Here is a 22,693-nt window from a genome sequence, read left to right as displayed (position 1 = left end):
ATTGCTCACACAGTAGAGAGTGCAAGCGAGAGACGACTGGTGGTGCTTTAACCTGAGGGTCATCGTGCAGGTTGTAAGTTTGCTTGCTGAGCTGGAAGAGTTGTTGTCAGAAGTTTGGTCACCATACTAGGTAACATCATTGAGCCTCTGGTGAAGCGCTGGTGTTCTGTCCCACTTGGGATTTATGTGTCTTGGTCTGTTACGGTGGATGATATCACTTCCGGTTCTTTTTCCGAGAGGTTGGTAAATGGGGCCCAAATTGATATGTTTGTTAATGGAGTTCTGGTTTGAATGCCAGGCCTCTAGGAATTCCAGTGTGTGTATTTATTTAGCCTGTTCCAGGATGGATGTATTGTCCCAGTCAAACTGGGGTCCCTTGTTGTCTGTGAGTAAGGATACTAGTGATAGTTGGTCATGTCTTTTGGTGGCTAGTTGGTGCTCCTGTATCCTAGTGGCTAGTTTCCTGCCTGTCTGTCTAGTGTAATGTGTGTTGCAGTCCTCGCAGGATATTTTGTTTATGGATGTTCATTTTGCTGGTTGTTGATATTGGGTCCTTTAGGTTAATCAGGAGAGCTGTTTCAGGGTGTTGTAGGTTTGTAGGCTACAATAATGCCAAGGGGCTGGAGTAGTCTGGTCGTCATCTCCGAGATGTCTTTGATATATGGTAGTGCAGCTAGAGTCTATGGGCATTTTGTGCCGTCTTTTTTTTTAGGTGTTGTGCAAGAATTGGCGGACTGTGCTTATTAGATACCCGTTGTTCTTGAATATGTCGTATAGGCATTTTTCATTGGCATCTTGTAGTTCCTGGATGTTGCAGTGTGTTGTGGCTTATTTAAATAATTTCCTGATGCACTTCCGTTTGGGAGTGTTGGGATAATTGCTCCTATAGTTGAGTATCTGCTCTGTATGTGTTGCTTTCCTGTAGGCCTGCAGTTCCCCATTGGCTGTTCGTTCCCATTGGCTGACATCTAGGAAGGGGAGGCTGTTGTACTCCTCCTCTTTGGGTGAACTTTATACCAGTAAGGATGTTGTTTATGTGTTTGTGGGTTTCTTCTAATTCGTTCCGTTTCATGATGAAAAAGGTGTCATCCACACAGCGGACCCAAAGCTTGGATTGGATCGGATCGTGGGGAGGGCTGTTTGTTCAAGTCTCTGCATAACTGCTTCTGCTAAGAAGCCCAATATCGGCGATCCTATGGTTGTCCCATTGATTTGTTTGTAGGTCTTATCAAAGGTGAAGTGGGTAGTGAGGCACAGGTCTACTATTTTGAGGATGTTCTCCTTGCTGATGGAGTTGGTGCTATCTGATGTTTGTGTCCTTGGTCTAGCAGTGAGGTCAGTGTTTCTTTGGCCAGGCTGATGTTTATTGATGAGGAGCATGCTTCAGGCTGGGGAGGGGTTGAGAAGGAGAGTTCTCCATAGTAACCTCGGGCCGTGTGGGGATTGAACCCACGCTGTAGGTGTCACTCTGCATCACAAACCAGCCAGTGGGTAAGGGAGAAGGACCAAAAGGCAGGTAATGAGAATGGAGGTTAAAGGTCATCACGAAAAGTAGAGCAGGTTAGAGATGGTGAAAGGTGCCATTTGGAAATAAAAACTCCAAAGTGTGTCACTTCTCCAAAAAAAAAGAGAGGGGGGGCTGAGATTGCCAAAATTAGTCACAGATAGAGTCAAACAGCATGGAAACAGACCCTTACATCCAAACCGTCTATGCCGACTATAATCCCAAACTAAACTAGTCCCATCTGCCTGCCCCTGGCCCATATCCCTCCAAACCTTTCCTATTCATGAATTTATGTAAATGCCTTTTAAACATTGTAACTGTACCCACACCCACCACTTTCTCTGAATGTTAATTCCACACAAGTAACACTAAAAAAAATCTTACAAATATGACCTCTAGTTTTGAACTCCCTTACCCCAGGGAAAGGATGCTTATCATTTAAATTATCAATGCCCCTCATGATTGCATAAACCTCAACACAACCCCTTAACCTCTTACACTCCAGTGAAATAAAATGACTTTCTGGGGAGAGAGAGCGCGCGAGAGAGAGAGCGCGAGACCCCCAGAATGCCACATGTAAATACATGGGAAGATCAAACAGTAAGCATTCAGAGAGGGTAGAGTTAAGTCAAAATAGACTGGATGAAGATTTCTTTGTGATTACAGAGGGTCCTGACCAAACCACTGCTCAACAGCAAGCCACCCCACAGAATAATGTCCCAAATCACTGACACATTTCACATTTTCCTCTTGAAAAGATTACAAGGACAGGGGTTAATAAACCAGCTTCAACTTTGCTGGTAGTGGGACTGACCAACAACGAGATGGTGGAAAAATAAGAAAATTGGGAGCTAGTTCATCTGCCCCACCTCACGACTTAATGACTTGGGATATCCCACTGGAAACAGAACAAGGTGGGAAAGCTGACCCGGAATCCGGATGACCCCAGAATGGCCAGTAAATGAGTCAGTCATTCCTTGGATTGACTGACTGAGACAAGATACAGAGGTAACACTTTGAAACTTCTTCAAAACTAGTGCCGAGGAAGTGCCATACCAGATTCAAAACATTGACTCTGTTGCTCTCTCCACAGACCTACTGAGTTTCTCTGGGCGTTTGTTTCAGATTTCCAGCATCTGCAGAATTTTGCCGACAGTCCTTGGGTTTTTGTGGACTTTTGGCAATGACAGGGTTAAGTTAGAGGGGACTATCATCAGAAAAATCTTGTCTGAAAACCCCTGCTTTCCATTTGTTTACACACAAGACAATGGCAGAAATCTTGACTCAGTGTACCATGACATCAACAACATGTGGTTGGACTATGAAAATAACTCGCGGTTCCACAATCATTTCCTCTCTCTCTCTCTCTCTCTCTCTCTCTCGGTACTGGAAGCTTCACTGAGGCAATAGATTGCCACATCCCATAATGACTGCACTACAAACTAATTCACAGCATGAAGTGACTTATTGATGTGGCACGGTGCTGCTGCTACAACAATAACAACTTGCATTGCTATAACACCTTTGCTGCAATAAGAGCCAATCCTGAGGCACGCTTACCAAACACAGATTAGATACAGATCAGACCTATCAGGAGAGCTCACCCACAGCTTGGCTGAGGGGGGAGGGAGGAGTGCTTGGGAGGGAGACAAAGGAGATTTCCAGTCTTTCAGAAGCAGTTAACCCAAGGAAGGCTTGCTATTAACAGAGATGTACAAGAGGCTGGGACCAGAAGGGCTGGAGACAGACAGACAGAGGATTCTAGATTAGAGTGGTGCCGGAAAAGCACAGCAGTTCAGGCAGTATTTGAGCAGTCAAATTGACGTTTCGGGGAAATGCCCTTCATCAGGAATACTGCTCCTCGGATGCTGCCTGAACTGCTGTGCTTTTCCAGCACCACTCTAATCTAGACTCTGATTTCCAGCATCTGCAGTCATTGTTTTTACCTAGAGAGAGAGACAGAGAGACAGGCAGATACAAAGTCAATGAGGGTTTGAAAATGGCAGTTTTACAATTTAATCCATTGTTGCACTGGAAGCAAAAGTGGATGAAATGCAGTGGCTTACTTAATGTGAAAAGCAACGAGCCAATTGCAGCTCTTGAAGGTTTACCAACAGGTTCGGCATGGTCAGTCAGCGGGTGCTGACTCATGAGGTAGTGGTCCAATTCTATTCCTGATGAATGGCTTTTGCCCGAAACGTTGATTTTCCTGCTCCTCGGATGCTGCCTGACCTGCTGTGCTTTTCCAGCACCACTCTGATCTAAACTCTGGTTTCCAGCATCTGCAGTCCTCACTTTTGCCTAGGCAGTGGTCCAAGCAGAGGGAGCCTGAATTTCCCAGAACACCTTTCCAACAGCTGACATTCCCAATCCAGGGCCAAGACATGGTGTCCCAGGACCAGAACATACTTCTGCAACTGGTCAAGGACAAAGAGAAGACCGCCACTAAATCTCTCTCACACACAAACAGACAGCAAATAAGCATGCAATCTGAAACAAACAGAAATAAAGTTAAAAATCACAACACCAGGTTATAGTCCAACAGGTTTATTTGGAAGCATTAGCTTTCGGAGCGCTGCTCCTTCATCAGGTGGTTGTGCACAACCACCTGATGAAGGAGCAGTGCTCCGAAAGCTAGTGTTTCCAAATAAACCTGTTGGACTATAACCTGGTGTTGTGTGATTTTTAACTTTGTACACCCCAGTCCAACACCGGCATCTCCAAATCAAAACAAATTGTCACACCAACCTGACCTGGATATGTATCAATCTCTAGATCGTTACAGAAATATTACAAATGCAGCAGGAGGCTGTTTGGCCCATCGTGCCTCCAGCAGCTCTTCAAAGAAGCAAATGAATCAAAATCCTGCAGCACCCTCCCCTTTAAACACAATGAGAGCACCGCCACCACACAGATTGTAATTTAACAGCCTCTGTCTGTGTAATAAAGCCCATGCAGGGACTCTCAAACACATACGTGCCCAAACATCAAGGTGTCTGCCATGGCTCCAAACCCCAGGATCCAGGCACTTTAGCACAAAATCCAGACTGGCGCTCTGTTGAGGTAATGAGATCGTACCTTGGTGCTTTTTACTATATTAAAAAAAACTGATAAGCTGCAAATAGTTGCTGCCACAAACTACACCTTTAGAGATATCATCTTTCAGATGAGACATTAAACCAGGGCCCAGTCTGCTCACTCAGCTGGGTTTACAGCATCCCACAGTCACACTGTGAGCAACAGTAAGAGGGTTCGCGCTGAGTCCCAGCCCACTATTCTCACTCATCCGATAGCATCGGGTCACTCATCACATTGCTGCTTTGTGGGAGCTTGTTGTGCACAAATTGGCAAGCCAGTCATACAATTACAACAGTGAGCACCACAAATTACTGGAAGGACGTGATTGCACAGGAGGGGGTGCAGAGGAGATTCACCAGGATGTCACCTTGGGGATGGAAAGTCTCAGTTCTGAGGAGAGACTGGATGGGCTGGGTTTGTTTTCCTTGGAGCAAAGGAAGCCGCAGGTGGAATCTGATGGTGGTGGACAACATTGTAACAGGCATAGATGGAGAGGATCATGGAAACCTGTCCCCATGTCTAAGGCCAGAGCACATAAGTTTACAATGAGGAGCAAGCAACTTAGAGGAGATCTCAAATAATGGGGGGGGGAGTGATTATACATTGTGTGGAACATGCTGCTTGAGAAGGTTGGGAGAGAATCCCTACCATGCGAAAACAGGCCATTCGGCCCAACAACTCAACACAGATCCGCAGACACCCTACCCCTGTGACCCTGCACTTCCAATGTCTAATCCACCTAAACTGCACATCCCTGGGACACTATGAGCAAATTAGCATGGCCATCCTACCTAATCCACTAGGGAACATTTAAAAAGCATCTGAGCGAGCACCTAAATGACAGGGTACAGTAGACTACGGGGTAAAAACAATGACTGCAGATGCTGGAAACCAAATACTGGATTAGTGGTGCTGGAAGAGCACAGCAGTTCAGGCAGCATCCAACGAGCAGCGAAATCGACGTTTCGGGCAAAAGCCCTTCATCAGGAATCAGTAGACTATGGACCAAGTGCAGGTAATTGGGATCAGTGTGGTTTGGTGTTTGCTGGTCGGTATAGACACGGAGGGCCGAAGGGCCTGCTTCTATGCTGTCTGACTCCATGCATTGGCTGCGAGGCAATCGGAGAAGGCGCTACACGAATGCCAATCCGTTGAGGAAACACTTGTGGTGAGCGAGTGGCTGGGCTGTATTCTTTTAATCTTTAGATCTGTCCCTGTCCCTAGAACTAAACAAACAATAGCTAGCACACGCACACCAGGAGCGCCAGGGGATGGGGAACACTGACAAGCTGTGGAATATATACCGTCCGTTCGGCCCATCGCACCCCTACACCCCCCCCAACTGTCACGAAGTAGATACATGTCAGTGTAACTCACGCTCAGGAGCGATTGTAAAGCAGCTGGGAGCCCAGGCCTGGAGCAGGCAATGTCCCCAGCTTGCATCGCTAGCATTCCCGTCTCTGTGCCCACCTTCCCTCTGCCCATGAGCCCAGGCTCACCCTCCCCTCCTTTGCCCAGGTAACCCCCCCCTACCTTGCCTCCGCTGCTCTCGCTGGGAACAGGCGACTGGCTGCCAATGCGGACCGAGTAGAGGCAGCCCAGCCCCTCCCTCCCGGAGAGAGCGCGCCTGGGGGCCCGCGCCTGCGCACCAGCGGCCGGGGAATCCCCCCGCGGTGGGGAGGATCCCTTGCAACGTCAGCGGCCATCCTGATTGACAGCCCCTTCAACCAACAGCGGCGCGGAGAGGCCTTTTAAAGGGCCCGGGGACGGGGAAGGGCGTCTCACTTCCGGGTTTGCCCTCAGCAGTAAATTGTAAATGGCCCAGAGAAACAAAACAGAAAGCTGGGAGGGGAGGGAAGCTGGGAGGGGAGGGAAGCTGGGAGGGGAGGGGAGGGGAGGGGAGCTGGGAGCGTGGAGCGTGGAGGGTGGAGGGTGGAGGGAGAGAGGGAGAGGGGGTGGGAAAGAGGGGGAAGGGGGAAAGGGAAAGGGTAAGAGGGGAAAGGGAAAGGGTAAGAGGGGGAAGGGGGAAAGGGAAAGGGTGAGAGGGGTGAGGGGAAGGGGAAGGGGAAGGGGGTGAAGGGGGAGGGGTGAGGGGGAGGGAGATGGGAGGAGGGGGGGAGGGAGATGGGAGGAGGGGGGGAGGGAGATGGGAGGAGGGGGGAAGGGAAGGGACAGAGATCAGATTTCATTTTTATTAAAAGGAAAAGCTATTATAAAAGATGGAGAGTGTGCTGTTGGAAAAGCACAGCAGGTCAGGCAGCAACAGAGGAGCAGACAAGACTTGCCTCACTTTATGAATCTCAAAACTTCTGGCAAGTTTCTCTCCCCTCTTTCAGACTTTTATGTTCTTTCCATTACGTGTTAATTCTGTCCAGTGTCTCACAATCCAACGTTTTAATCTCCGGATGAAAGAACAGCAGGAAGAAAGAACATGATTTCATATTTAAGCCCAGCGGCCGTTTCTGCAGCGACTCTCCTCACGATGAGATGCTGCTCCCCAGACCCCACCCCAAAATGTTCCTTTACGCAACTGTTGTCAAAAGTAGAAATCGGAAATAGTCCGAGAGATCAGCTCAGTCACTCACTCGCTGGACTTTCCGCAGCTTCCCAAGGTTGCTACAACTTCAACAGGAACTATTTCGAAACTTGAGAAAGATTTCGACCTCTTTGAAGACAGCAGTTTCGCCGCTGCTCTGTAAAAGCTTGTGTTTTCAAATAAACCCGTTGGACTATAACCTGGTGCCTGTGATGTTTGGCTGTGTGAAATGAACCCCTCTGCTAGTGCCAAAGCCCCCTCCCATTCGACCCCCTGGACCAGCTTTTCCATTCAATAAGATCCTGCCTAATCTGTTTATCTCAAATTCTACAATCCCATCCGTGCCAATAATTCTGGATTCCCTTGTTTAATAAGAATCTATCCACTTTCATTTTAAATACTCAACGACCCCACCTTCTGAGATAAACACAAAAATGTTCTCCCTGTGCTGGAAGTGGGGCCTCCGTGTCTGGACTCTCTCTCCATGAGGGAACAACTCAATCCTGATGAAGGGCTTTTGCCCAACACGTGGATTTTCCTGTTCCCCAGATGCTGCCTGACCTGCTGTGCTTTTTCAGCACCACTCTGATCTTGACTCTGATCTCCAGCGTCTGCAGTAACCACTTTCACCTTCTCCAAGAGGAAACATCTTTCCCACATTCACCTTGTCCAGACCATTCATGTACATTTCAATTGAGTCAACTCTTCAACTCCAGTGGAAATGAGCTCTGCTAATTCAGGCTCATGAGACATTCCAGCACCACCCTCTTCGACTCTCAAACGTTAATATTGATTTCTCTCTCTCTGCACCTTCTTGGCAGCTGTAACACTGTAATCTGCACTCTGTTCTGCCACCCTCATGCACTTTGTTTGGAACAATCTGCCTGTATAACACACAAAACAACACTTTTCACTGTATGTTGATACACGTGACAACAATATATTAAAGATGTCTATGTAAGTGTCCTCTGAACTATCTCAAATGAATTTAGATTAGATTAGATTCCCTACAATGTGGAAACAGGCCATTCGGCCCAACAAGTCCACAGTGACCCTCCGAAGAGTAGCCCACCCAGACCCATTTCCCTCTGACTAATGCACATTTGGGCAATTTAGCATTGCCAATGTATCTGACCTGCACATCTTTGGACTGTGAGAGGAAACCGGAGCACCCTTTATGTCCTTATAAGGAGACTTAAACTGCACACAGTATGTGAAATGTGGTCCCACTAATGTCCTGTCTAACTGAAGCATGGCATTATTATTTTTATAGGGTTAATATTTTTGAGTCTCATATGACTCTTCTTCAGATCCCTCAGACCCTTCTTCAGATTTCATAAAGTCATATTGGACTCGAAACACTGACTCAGTTTCTCTCTCCACAAATGCTGCCAGTTCTGCTGAATTTCTCCACCATTCTCTGTGTCTCTTTCAGATTTTCCAGCATCCGCAGCATTTTGCTTTTTATCATTTTATGTTCAATTCCTCGCAGCTTTAGTTCATTCTTAAATATCTCAGCTGCTGGCAATCTGAAAGGCCGGATATTGCTGGAATCACTGAACCAATTGTTATTGGCCTAAACATTTTAATTCTGTTTCTTTCTCCACAGATGCCGCATCTCTGTTAATTTAAAATGCCACCCCTGTGGTTTAAAATGTCAGCTCTGACTAATTGGGTATCGCTTTTGCCTGGATATTTGAACCCAAAATGCAGAGTGGCTGTCCAGAGGGAGTACAGAGCTGTCAGAGGTGTAGTCTTTCAGATGAGATGTAAAGCTAAACACTTGTCTTTTGACTGGATGCAAAATGTCCCATGGCCATTATTTGAAGAAGAACAGCAGGACATTCAATCAATGACTAAAGTATTTCACATGACAGCCATCTAGCCATGATTGTGGGCAGTTGTGGAAATGAGTTCAGTAATTCTGGTCAGTTAGGAGTTCGAGCACCCCCAGGAAGTGGGAGGGAAGGATAGTATAAATATCAAAGATATTGCCCACACATATATGCTCAGACACATACCCATATTTGTAAGTTTGTAAGTACATAAACCCCCTCACATACACTCACATAAATGTGGCTTTCCCAGCCTCAGTCATAGCAGCAATAGCTTGTATTTTTTTAGCCCAGGAGAGCTTACCAAATTGTTTAATCAAACAGATGATACCATTCGGCCCACAGTGCCTGCTGCACTATTCAATACCATCATGGCTAATTGTCCAATTCAGTCCCGTTTCCTGCTTGCTCCCTCTTGGATCCCTTTTAGCCCATCCTCTATCTAGCTCCTTCTTGAAAGCATTCAAATGTTTTAGCCTCAACATGTGACAGAGAATTCCACAGGCTCACCACTCTCTGGGTGAAGGAAAAAAGAATCTGATCCCAAACTTCAATCGTAGTCGCACAAAGCAACTAAACATCTCTCTCCATGAGAGAGGAAGACAGTAGCAATTGGTTATAAGACACTTGAGAGGCACCACATGCTGAGTGTGGGATAAGGTGAAGGCACAGGTCTCCTTGCGCTGCTGCAGCCAGTACAGGGATTGAACCTGTACTGCTGGCTTCATTAAGCATCACACTCTCACCATGTAAGCTCACTGATCACCTCCGTAGCGAGAGGGTTGGCCCGATAACCCAAAGCACAGTCAATATTGTGGGTTTTGGAGATAGTGGTGGAGTCATGGTAATGTGACTGGACTAGCAACCCAGAACCCCAGGCTAATGTTCGAGGCACCGAGATTTGAATCACACCATGACAACATTTGAATTCAATAAATATTCTGGAATTAAAACAACAGTTTAATAATGACAACATATACTCTGTTGAGTATCTTTAGGAAAGTCTGGTTTATTAATTCCAAGTAATTAATGCTTCCAAATAAACCTGTCAGACTATAACCTGGTGTTGTGTGATTTTTATCTTTGTACACTCCAGTCCAACACCAGCATCTCCACATCATGGTTTATAAATGCCTTTCAGGGAAGGAAATGGGCTGTCCTTGTCTGGCCCGGCCTACACGTGACTCCAGACCCACAGTAATGTGGTTGACTCTTATCTACCCCCTGGCCAATCAGAGATGGGCAATGGATGTTGGCCCATCCAGTGATACCAACAGTTCACAAACAGAAACAAGAAGAAAAGAGATTGAGGGAAGTAGGTGACAGTGAAGATGGAATGATGAACATCAAGAATTAGGGGAGCTTGGAGATTCTGGAGGGTTTTGAGGCTGGGGAGATTATGGAGATAGGGAAGGTGAGGCTGTGGAGGGAATTGGAAGCAAGGTGATGAGGTAACACAAGGAACAGGAGCAGGAGCAGACCAAAGGTGACTCCTCCACCTTTCAACAAAATCATGGCTGATGTGTGACTGAACTTCACTTTCCCACCTTATCCTCAGAGCCCTCTCACAGACTTATACCCCTTTACACTCACTCTCTCACAGACAATCATACATCTCCCCCCCCCCCCCCCCCCACCAACCCACAGTCACATACGCACAGACCCACAGCACCCATATACATATAAGTTTATGGAGTGAATTTGTACTTGCAGAATTACACTTTACTCTGCTCAGAAACTGCATGAATGCATGAAAGATTCTGTAAATCCGTTTTTTTAGATTAGAATCAGCCTGACCATTGTGGCACAGACAGCCTCACACAAGGCAGCTCACACATTCAATGCATTATCAGGGCCAACATGGCACCAATTGTTAAAGTTCACTTGAGAATGTAACTTTTAAAAAAGTTTTGCGATTTACATATGAAAGAACTGACGCCAACATGGTCGTTCTAAAAGATGAGAGATTTAACAAACAATCCAGGTCTTTTTCAATGTATAATTTCAGTTACAAAATTTTGCTATAAATTCTGTGTCTGTTGGGCTATAACCTGGTGTTGTGTGATTTTTAACTTTGTACACCCCAGTCCAACACCAGCATCTCCAAATCCATAGCCAGAACATCCTTCCTCAGATAAAAAGATCAAATCTTCACACAGTACTCCAGCTGTGGTCTCACCAAGGCCCCTGGACACTTGAAGCAAGACATCCCTGCTCCTGTACTCGAATCCTCTCGCTCTAAAGGCTAACATACCATTTACCTTCTTCACCACCTGCTGCATATGAAACACTTACTTTCAGAAATATGACACCGAGATTACAAACAATCTGGTTCAACCTCAGGGAGTTTCCATGGAGAGGAATGTTAACAACTTGGGAATAGAGTACGGAGCAGGGACTGAAATCAATGGCTTCAGTCTTCCCAATATTTAATGGAGGAAATATCTACTCAGCTAGCAACTGGTTTTCTTTTTGCTTAACAGGGGGAGTGGGTTTCTCTGGAAAAGCCACCATTTATTCCATGTACCTAATTGTCCTTGAACTGAATGCCCCATTTCAGAAGAGTCAACCACATTGCTGTGAGTCTGGAGCCACATGTAGGCCAGACCAGCTAAGGATGGCAGTTTCCTTCCCTAAAGGGCATCTGATTAGATTAGATTCCCTACAATGTGGAAACAGGCCCTTCGGCCCAACATGTCCGCACTAAACCTCTGAAGCGTAACCCACTCAGACCCATTTCCCTCAGAATGAGGCACCTAACACTACGGGCAATTTAGCATGGCCAATTCACCTAACCTGCACATCTTTGGACTGTGGGGAGGAAACCAGAGCACCCGGAGGAAACCCACGCAGACACGGGGAGAATGTGCAAACTCCACACAGACAGTCACTCAGGGCTGGAATCGAATCCAGGTCCCTGGCGCTGTGAGGCAACAGTGCTAACCACTGAGCCACCGTACCACCCCAGTGAGCTAGTGAACCAGATGGGTTTTTCCTACCATCAATGACAGTTACCATAATCATTAATGAGACCATTTTAAGACTTTATTAACTGAATTTAAATTAAACCAATTTGATCCTGATAGCTCAAAGCATGCTCTGAGGAATTAAATCGGAGAGTGGCAGTCACCAATATGTTAAGTTGACACAGCTTCAATCTGTCTCAATGCTCTCTCCATTTGTGATGAACAGGGCACTGTATGTAAATGCATGTCAGGCAGCACAGTGGCTCAGTGGTTAGCACTGCTACCTCACAGTGTCAGTGACCTGGGTTCAATTGTATAGTTGAGTGACTGTCAGTGTGGAGTTTGCACATTCTCTGTCTCCCTCTCCCCCTCTCTCTCTCTGTGAGTTTCCTCTCATAGCCTGAAGATGAGCAGGTTAGGTAGATTGACCATGCTAAGTTGCCCCTCTGTGCTAGATAGTGTCCAGGTATCTGTAGGTTATGTGGATTACCCATGGTAAACGTAGAGAAACTGGGATAAGGTGGGGGACTGGGTGGGATGTTGTTTGGAGGGTCGGTGCAGACTTGATGGGCTGAACAACCTCTTTCTGCACAGTGGGATTGCTTCAAGTAAACCAAATTGCTACTCAAGGTCTGTACTACTAAACACCTTAAAGCACAACCCAATAGAGATTTCAGTTCCAGTTCTACAGCAGGGTCTCTCCACAGATGCTGCCACATTTGCTGAGTTTCTCCAACAATTTTTGTTTTTGTTTCTGATGTCCAGTAGTTCTTTGGGGTTTTAGTTTTGTATTTGTGTTAGAGATTGTACAACTGTAAGTATTAAATATATAAATAACTATCATTTTAACTCCTCTGCTCTCTGCCTGAAGACTGACAGCACCCTTCACCCACAGATAAACAAGGAAGCAGCTAGGATGGGGTGCAAGTCTGACTCACTCTGACTGTCCCTCAATGGGTCTGAGCTGCTATAACAACATGCACATACACATTATTGCCTTGAGATTAGGGAGTCATGCAACATGGAAACAGCCCCTCCTGTCCAACCAGTTCAGGCCGACTATAATCCCAAACTAAACTAGTCCCACCTGCTCGCCCATATCCTTCCAAACATTGCTTTCTCATGTACTTACCCAACTGTACTTCCATCCACCAATTCCCTTGGAAATTCATTCCACATACAGACCACTCTCTGTGTAAAAGAGTTGCCTCTCTTGCCTTTTTGAAATCTCTCTCCTTTCACCTTAAAAACATGCCCCCTAATCTTGGAATCCCCCACGCTAGGGAAATGACACCTGCCATTCCCCTTATCTGTACCTCTTGTGATTTTATAAACCTCTACAAGGTCACCCCTCAACCTCCTCCGCACCAGCGAAAAATGTCCCAGCCCCTCCTTATACCTCAAACCCTCCCTTCCTGGCAATGTCCTGGTGAATGTTCACTGATCCCTCTCTAGCTTAATAATATCCTTCCTATAGCAGGGCCTCAGTGATTGTAGAGAGTTGAATACGCTTTCCGTTACTGAATATTTGCAATGAGTCACAGAGTGATAGGGAGAATGAGTGAGAAACCTTACGAGTTTTCAGAAATCTTGTCCAGAAGTGAGTTGGATGCTAACTTTCGGAGGATATGTTTCCAAGAACACCAGTTTCGTGACGTCCCCGCTTAGAGAACCTCAGTCAGGGCACTCTCCTGCCCTCACCATCTGTCATTGGCACGTGTTGAAAGGGTGATCTCCAACTCTGCAGGCTGGCAGTGTGATGATCACACCTTCCCTGACCATCAATCCCTGGCGTGGGATTCAAAACTGTGAGCTTTCAATTCAGGTGCTGCATGATGAGACCTCCTTCTTGACAGAATAAAAATGAAAGGACTGCTTTTATTGGTCAGTGCATTGAGTATAGGGGTTAGGAGGTCATGTTACAGCTCTACAGGACATTGGTTAGGCCGCATTTGGAATACTGCATTCAATTCTGGTCTCCCTGCTATAGCAAAGATATCATTAAACTTGAAAAGATTTACAAGAATGTTGCCACAAGGTTGGAGGGTTTAAGCTATAGGGAGAGGCTGAATAAGCTGGGGCTGTTTTCCCTACGGTGTTCAGAGGCTAAGGGGTGACCTTAAAGAGGTTTATAACATCATGAGGGGAATGGATAGGATAAATAGACAAGGTCTTTCCCCCAGGGTAGAGGAGTCCAAAACTAGAGGGCATAGGTTTAATGTGAGAGGGAAAGGATGTAAAAGAGACCTGAGGGGCAACCTTTTCACACAGATGCTGGTGTGTGTATGGAATGAGCTACCAGAGGAAGTGGTGGAGGCTGGTACAACTACAACATTTGAAAGGGGCGGCACGGTGGCTCTGTGGATAGCACTGCTCACAGCGCCAGGGACTCGGGTTTGATTCCAGCTTCAGGCAACTGTCTGTGTGGAGTTTGCACATTCTCCCTGTGTCTGCGTGGGTTTCCTCTGGGTGCTCCGGTTTCCTCCCACAATCCAAAGATGTGCAGGTTAGGGTGGATTGGCCATGTGAAATTGCCCATAGTGTTCAGGGATATGTAGGTTAGGTGCATTAGTCAGGGGTAAATGTAGGCGGGTGGGCCAGTGTGGATTTGTTGGACTGAAGGACCTGTTTCCACACAGTAGGGATTCGAAAAGGCATCTGGATGGGTATATGAATAGGAAGGGTGGAGAGGGATATGGGCAGTGTGCTGGCAAATGGGACTAGCTTAATTTTGGATATATGGACGAGTTGGACCGAAGGGTATAACTTGTGCTGCATAATTCTGTAAGTCTATGACTTCAGCACTCTAGATTCTATACTGAGGTCTATTGATCATGTATTATGAGGTTGAGTCTATTGAAAGTATGGAATTGAGCTGACATGTTGGATATATGTTCCATATCTTATTTGCGAGCTGGTGTCTTTTCCCTTTTAACTCACCCTGCTGCTCTGTTAAAAAAAACACAGCAGGTCAGGCAGTGTTCGAGAAGCAGGAAAGTCAACATTTCAGGGAAGGGCTTTTGCCCGAAACGTTGATTTTCCTGCTCCTCGGATGCTGCTTGACCTACTGTGCTTTTCCAGCACCACACTCTCGACTCTAAATCCCCAGCATCTGCCATCCTCACTTTCACCCTGCTCTATTACAAAGCCCATTTCTTGTACCTCACCTTGGCTGCAGCTTCCCCTTGCTGTCCCTTTCCCAGTGAATGGAGCTTAAAGCTGGGTAGACACAGTGTACATGGGCTTGTAGGGGAAGATTAAATGGGTAGGGAAAGATTAAGCGAGGGAGTTTGACATCCCAGTAATACCTCTCAGTGAACCACTTAGGAAGGCAGTTAAAACGATTGTGATTTAATAAGCCCCTCGCTGACTTCCTCTTCTGGGGACATTGTGAAAGCTGGTGTTCTTGGAGATGTATCCTCAGAAAAATGAGCACACTGGACAGAATTTCTGAAAACTTGTAAGGTTTCTCCCTTGTTCTCCCCAGAAGGTTCTGACTCATTGCAAGCGTTCGGTGATACAGAATTTGAACTCAGTCAGTCGAAGCTGACTGGGAGAATGCTCGCAGCTCAGACAGATGAGCAGAAGGCATGAGGCATGGACCCGGGGATGAGGCACCTCAATCACAGGGGTAGACAGCAGCTCTATCCCCCTGAAGAGAACACTCGAGGGGTCTGACACAGTAGAAAGGGATAAACTATTCTCATTGGCAGAAAGATCAAGAACCAGAAGGCCACGGAGGTAAAGTGACAGAGGAACTCGGAGGAGGCCATTCAGCCCATCGAACCTGCTCCCCCATTCAATATGACCATGGCTGATCATCCAACTCTGTACCCTACTCCTGCTTTCTCCCCATACCCTTTGATCCCTTTAGCCCTAAGGACAGTAGCTAACTCCTTCTTGAAAGTATTTAATGTTTTGACCTCCACCACTTTCTGTGGCAGAGAATTCCAAAGGATATCCACAGCAGGACCGAAGGTGATGTGAAGAGAAATGCTTTTACACTGCTAATTGCTGACACTGTCCCTGCCTCAGCACTATCAACCACGGCATTGAAAAGGGAACTGGACTACTTGTCTGCCTAATAAAAACTGGCAGGGCTGTGGGGAAAGATGGAGATGTGGTACAAGAAGAATTGTTCCTGCAAGGAGCCAGTATACTCATGAGGGCTGAATAAGCTCCTTATTTTTATTCATTCATGGGAGGTGGGCATCACTGAGTGGGCCAGTGGTTATTGCCCATCTCTAGTTACCCTTGAGAAGGTGGTGAGCTGCTTTCTTGAACCACTGCAGCCTGTTTGTAGAAAGACCCACGACGCTATTAGGGAGGGAGTTGCAGGATTTGACTCAGTGAAGTGAAAGGAACACTAATACTTTTCCAAACGAGGATGGTGTTCCCATGTATCTGCTGCCTTTGTCCTTCTGGTTGGAAGTGGTCATGGGTTTGGAAGGGTGCTATCTGAGAATCTGGAGTGAATTCCTGCAGTGCGTCTTGTAGATAATATACACTGAACATTGGTGGTGGAGGGAGTGGATGTTTGTGGATGTGGTGCTCATCAAGCAGGCTACTTTGTGCTGGATGGTGTCCAGTTTCCTGAGTGTTGTTAGAGCTGCACCTATCCAATTGGGTGACAGTATTCCCTCACACTCCTGACTTCCGCCTCGTAGATGGTGGACAGGGATTGGAGAGTCAGGAGATGAGTTACTTGCTGCAGGATTCTCAGTTCCTGATCTGCTCTGGAACCATTGTATTTGTGGTTGGTTCAGTTCAGAGTCTAGTCAATAATGACCCCCAGGTTGTAGATAGAGAAGCATTTAGCAATGGTGATTATAGGGCAAACAGAATTAGTTAGATTCTGTCTTGATGGAGATGGTCATTGCCTGGCAAATATCATTTGCCACTTATCAGCCCAAGCCTGGATATTGTTCAAGTCTTATTGCAAATGGACACGGACTGCTTCAGTATCTGAGGAGCAGTGAATGGTGCTGAACATTGTGCAATCATCATTGACCATCCCCACTTCTGACCTTAAGATGGAGGGAAGGTCATTGATGAAGCAGTTGAAGATGATTGGGTATGGGACACTACCCTGAGGAAGTCCTGCAGAGATGTCCCGGAGCTGAGGTGACTGACCTCCTACAACCACAACCATCTTCCTGTGTGCTTCAATCGTTCTATGGTTCTAAGATAATCCCACTCTTTAACTTCTCCATGGATCACCATCTTGATGCAGTGGCAATGCTCGCATGCTCCCACGATCCCTCAAGTGATGCTGTTGGGAGTTCCTCATTCCTAGGTGACCATTTTACTATGGAAAGGATTGGGGGAAGGTGCCAGCCAAAGAGCAGTTCCAAACCAAATCACCCCCCAAAAGCAAAAGCAGCAAAGGAAGACCATGTGGCTCGCCAATGCAGAAGAAGGCAACCGAATATGTTGAAGGGAGACCGGAATATGTTGAACAATTCTGCATCTCGGCAGTCATCTCCTCCACTGGGCTACTATTGTTGAGGAAGTCCAGCCCCGGTCAGCTGTGCCATCGCAACCCTCGACAAACTACAACAGTGAGTGCACCATCTCCACAGATCCACAAATGTGTGTACAGAGCACTTTGCATCACCATGGTTCTATATTGCGGTGAGGCCTCTGCATCAGCAACGTGTTAGAATGCTAGAAAACGTTCACTCACAGTGCCTCCACCAGCTTTAATGGAAGGACCAGCAAATGGACTCCAATGTCTTTCTTGAAGCCACTTCCACAAAGGTTTGGGCAAAATCAGTTTTGATGGAACAGACACCATGTCCCAGTAACTAAGATGTACCTAATCCCTCAGTTCCTGTCTCCTCAGACTCCGGGGTGGGGGGTGGGGGGGGGAGGGTAGAACGAAAACACCTCTAAACCGTTCTCCTTGAAGAGTGACCACATTGACATTAATGACTGGGAGGAACCAATCACTCGAAATGGTGGCAACGTGTCCATCAAACTGCGCCATGCTTTGACCCGCAACGACTTAACCATGAAGTAGACCAGGAGCAGAGAAGGAGAGAAAAGGAAGCAAATTCTCCATTTCAACTTCCATTACCTCATGGGATGTACTGAAAGATGTGCAGATAACAAATCAGTCTCTCCATTCACATGGAGACCAACATTGGAAGCCGAAGAGTGCGAATGGATATCATTGTTGAAGTGAGGAAGAGCCTTAAACATTCCTTAAACTAATGACGTTGGAGGATTGCTGGAGTGGCTGTGATAAAGGTTGACAATTGCAGTGTAGAATCAACTAGGCAGAAGTGGGTACTGCAGATGCTGGAGATCAGAGTCTAGATGAGAGTGGTGCTGGAAAAGCACAGCAGGTCAGGCAGCATCTGAGGAGCCGGAAATTCAATGTTTCGGGCAAAAGCCTTTCATCAGATGGGCTGATGAAGGCTTTTTCTGGAAATGTTGATTTTCCTGCTCCTCGGATGCTGCCTGACCTGCTGTGCTTTTCCAGCACCACTCTAATCTAGACAATTGGAGTGTAGATGTGAAACAATGGCAAGTTTTCCCCATTCTGGTGTCACTGGTAGAGGAGGTGCAGCCCTATCCCTCTCTCCCTACCAGATACATCGACCCTGGCAAAGACAGGATCACCAGAAACAACTCACTGACAATATACTCATTCCAACAAAACCCGCTCAAACAAATAGCAAGGAAGAGTTTACCATTTCTTACTCTTTCCAAATCACTTCACAACTAATCAGACATCTTATGAACTGTAGTCAGTGCCATGATACAGGAAACACAGCAATCATTTTGTGCACAGCAAGCTCTCGCATGCAGCAAGGGGATGTTGACGGATCTTTTGTTGGCTGTGTAGTAAACATTGACCCAGGGATATGCAGAGAATTCCTCCAGCTCATTGTAGAAATATCAATAGGGAATTTTAGGCCAAAGGGAGCAGGAGCAGAATGAGGCCACTCAGCCCATCACATCTGCTCCACCATGGCTGATACGTTTCCAAACCCAATCTCCTGCCTTCTCCCTGTAATCCTTGATCCACTCACTCATCAAGAACCTGTCTATCTCTGTCTTAAAGACACTCAGTGACTCGGCCTCCACAGCCCTCTGCAGCAACGAGTCCCACAGATTCCCCACCCTCTGGCTGAAGAAATTCTTCCTCAAATCAGTTCTAAAGAGTTGTCTCTTCACTCTGAGGCTGTACCCTTGTCTCCTTCCATCAGCACCTCCATCCACCAAGTAGACAGACAAGACCTCAGTTTAAAATCTCTTCCAAAAGTGGAAAGAATAGTCCAGAAATATTCAACTTCCAATCAATCTGTACTCAGTCTCACACTTATTCCCAGAGAGGGACATTAAAAATGCACAGCTCCTTACCCGACAAGAATCCATCACCAGCAACAATACCTGTCTCTTTGAAATGAAATGAACATGTCTCAGTCCTCAAAGGGGAACCTAAATTGTGCTTAATCTTGGAACAAGGCTGGAGATGCAGTTAGATGGAACTGGGGAGATCTGTGACCAAACCCTTGGGGAATTCAAAGACCAGCGATGGGAATAATTATGGTCAAAGTGGGGAAAGGTGGAAATGTTACCAGGATCTAAAAACCTTCCGTAGAACCTTCCTTACCTCTCCCAAATATCTCATTGTTTGGCACAATGTTTGAAAGAAAGATAATTTGTGTAATATTCTGCAGCCCCCACGTGTTAACTCACACCAAGTCCTCTTCATGCTCAGTAACCTACTTTAGCTCACAATCCTGAAAACCCTCAATTTTAAAATTCACATCCTTGTTTTCAAAGTCCTTGATGGCCTCTTCCTTCCTTATCTCTAGAACATCCTCCAATCCAACCAGCTGGAGTAAATCAATCTGCTCCACCATGTTCTGCTCATTCTGCATCTCTGATTTTAATCCCTCAGCCATTTTCAACTAAACCTTCAGCTGCACCAGACCAATGTCTCAGATCTCTCTCCTTGACTCTTTCCCCTGTTCTCATATCTCCTTAAGTAAATTAATAGTCCCAGGGTTGGGATATGATAAAGAATTCCTACAGTTCAAAAAGGGATCATACAGCCCACAGAATCCACACCCACCCTCTGAAAAGCCAGACCCACATCCCTAGCTTACACACCATGGGCAATTTAGCATGGCCAATCCACCTAACCTGCACATCTTTGGACTGTGAGAGGAAACTGGAGCACCCGGAGGAAACCCACGCAGACACAGGGAGAATGTTCCACACAGACAGTCACCCAAGGCTGGAATCGAACCCAGGTCCCTAGCGCTGTGAGGCAGCAGTGCTAACCACTGAGCCACTGGCCTGCTCCTAATGTTCTCTATGCTTTGGCTTTGATCCCTTGCTTCTTTCCCTGTTTGATTCAGCAATGTTGCAGATCAGAGAGGTCATTTCCAAAGTAAAGGAATGATAGAATCACTGAATTGCTAAAGCGCAGAAGGAGGCCATTCGGTCCACGTTTCCTGTGCCAGCTGATTTAACAAGCTTCATTACCTCGTGTGAAACTCCTGCTTCTCCCCCAGACCCTTGCACACTATTTCTATCCAAATAATCACCAAAGGCCCCTTGTTGAATGCCTTATTTGAGCCTCAACTTATGAAGAAAAACTCATAGAGAAAAGAATTTCTGCCCGGTTTAACCAGATTTCCAATTTGGATACAGAAGTGAAAATGTTCCCTTGGAGCTATTCTTCCCACATGTTGTACCTGTTCCTCTCCCACATGCACCAGATTACTGTTCAAACATACCACCAAGGAGCAAGAATAGACCACTCGGTCCTTTAACCTGTTCCACCATTCAGTGAGATCATGGTGGATCTAATTTTAACCTTAACTCTACATTCCTGCACATCCCCGATAATCTTTCACCCCCTTGGTCATCAACAGTCTTTCTAGCTTTGCCTAAAGATTCTTTTTGTGGAAGGGAATTCAAAATACACTCAACCCACTCAGAGGAGAAAATAAGTCCTCATGTCTGCCTTAAATAGGCAACTTCTTATCTTTGAACTATGTCCCCTAGTTCTGGATTCTCTTACAAAAGGAAACATGCTTTCCACATTCACCCAGTCAAGTTCCCTCAGAATCTTATATGTTTCAATTAAATCACATTTAACTCGTTTAAACTCCAGATTCAGGTCCAACCTGTCTAACTTGTACAGGTGATTAGAGTTAGCAGTGGCATTTTCAATTATATCTTTCTTTGTGATCAAACTTACAAATTGAAAGTGTATCGCGGTTACAAGAACAGATCGGAACTTATGAATTCTCTGTCAAATATCTTAACTGCTGACTCCCCAAAGCCTGTTCACCATCTACAAGGCACAAGTCGGGAGTGTAATGGAATACTACCCACTGGCCTGGATGGGGACAGCTCCAACAACTCTCAAGAAGCTAGACACCATCCAGGGTAAACCTGCCTGTTTCATTGCACCACATCCACCACCCTCAACATTCACCCTGTCCACGATCAATGTTGACATCAATGGACAACAAATGTTAGATTACCTTGCATCATGGTCAAACATAAAAATAATCATATTTCATAACCTTTTGACTGAAAGAGGCAAAGTTACACAAAAATACATAATTATACATTTCAACTTAGATATTCCCACAAGACATATTAAGTAGCAGTTCTTAAAAAATATTGGGGCCCAAGGTCATATTGCATTGCTTTGATGGATAGTTAAGAGCCAATTATGTCTATAAAAGTTCATTTTCAGTTGAGTTTAAAACCACAAAACTCTCAACACACAATACGCCTGCTTTCAAAGGTGGAGCTAATTATGAAATAAATTAAAATGCATTGGTGTTCAGTAAGCTGGAGAACTGAACTTTACAGTTAAAAGAAGATAAACCCTTTGCAGCTGTTTAAAAATACAGAAACATTTTGCCAAAGAGACTAGGCCCAATTTTAACTCATGTAAAAGTCACTCACTTACAAAGTGTGAAAATAAGCTCAAGAGAGTATGGGTAACTCTAGTCCCAGAATGTGACAGATTGTACTGTAAATAAATGTTGCGTTTAACAAAAGAAATAACTCACCGAAGCAATGTCTGTAATAAGTGCAGCTGAACTGTCTTGAGTTCTTAAACCCTGAGTTTCTGATGTCTTTCGTTGATGGGGAAATCCCATTGCGTAAGGAAACTAGACGACTCCTGAGACGAAGAGGTCTCTCTGTGGTTCAAACTGTCTGAACTAGAGGAGGGGATTAAAAAATATAGATTTTAATGATCTATACACTTCAATTCAGTTGTAGTCAATTTATTGTTGAAAAATCTTACCAAGCCCAAAACCGATTCAGTTCCATTTTGTATTATCAGATGATTCTTCTGTAAGGGATTTGATGTAAATTCTAGCAGCTACTCGAATGTAAACCATGCCCAGTTCTCCCCTTCTCCTGACCTATGTGGACTCACAATTCATGTTAAAATCCTCATTGTTGTTTCCCCCTTCCCACCATGGCCTGTGTGTTGAATGGGGGGGAGGGAGGGGGTGGGGGGGATGTGGATATTGGTTTGTTCAGTTGGCTGGAAGTCTGGATTGCAATGCAGAGTGACCCTGACAACATAGATTCATAGTGATGTACAGCATGAAAACAGACCCTTTGGTCTAACTAGTCCATGTCGACCAGATATCCTAAACTAATCTAATCCCATTTGCCAGCATTTGGCTTATATCCTTCTAAACCCTTTCTATTCATATACCCATCCAGATGCCTCTTAAATATTGTAATTGAAACAGCCTTCACCACTTCCTCTGGC

The 22,693-nt window shown here is 45.7% G+C and overlaps 1 protein-coding gene across 5 annotated transcripts in view; it reads right to left on the bottom strand.

Annotated features, from left to right (window-relative positions):
- The window catches only part of tnip1 (TNFAIP3 interacting protein 1), a 111,327-nt gene extending 89,272 nt beyond the window's left edge, over positions 1-22,055 (bottom strand). For 2 of the 5 annotated variants that reach the window (XM_072590296.1, XM_072590302.1), the window contains exon 1: positions 6,116-6,278. The gene's annotated coding sequence lies outside the window, so the exon portion shown is untranslated. Of the gene's footprint in view, positions 1-6,115; positions 6,279-6,867; positions 6,891-21,974 lie in introns of those variants that run through there. The other 3 variants (XM_072590300.1, XM_072590301.1, XM_072590297.1) reach the window with 3 other exon arrangements.
- Positions 22,056-22,693: the final 638 nt, after the last annotated feature.

The sequence above is a fragment of the Chiloscyllium punctatum genome, chromosome 20 (genome assembly GCF_047496795.1).
Source record: "Chiloscyllium punctatum isolate Juve2018m chromosome 20, sChiPun1.3, whole genome shotgun sequence".
NCBI lineage: Eukaryota > Metazoa > Chordata > Chondrichthyes > Orectolobiformes > Hemiscylliidae > Chiloscyllium > Chiloscyllium punctatum.
The sequence above is the reverse complement of the archived record's forward strand: the minus strand, read 5'-3'. Positions and strand labels throughout refer to the sequence as shown.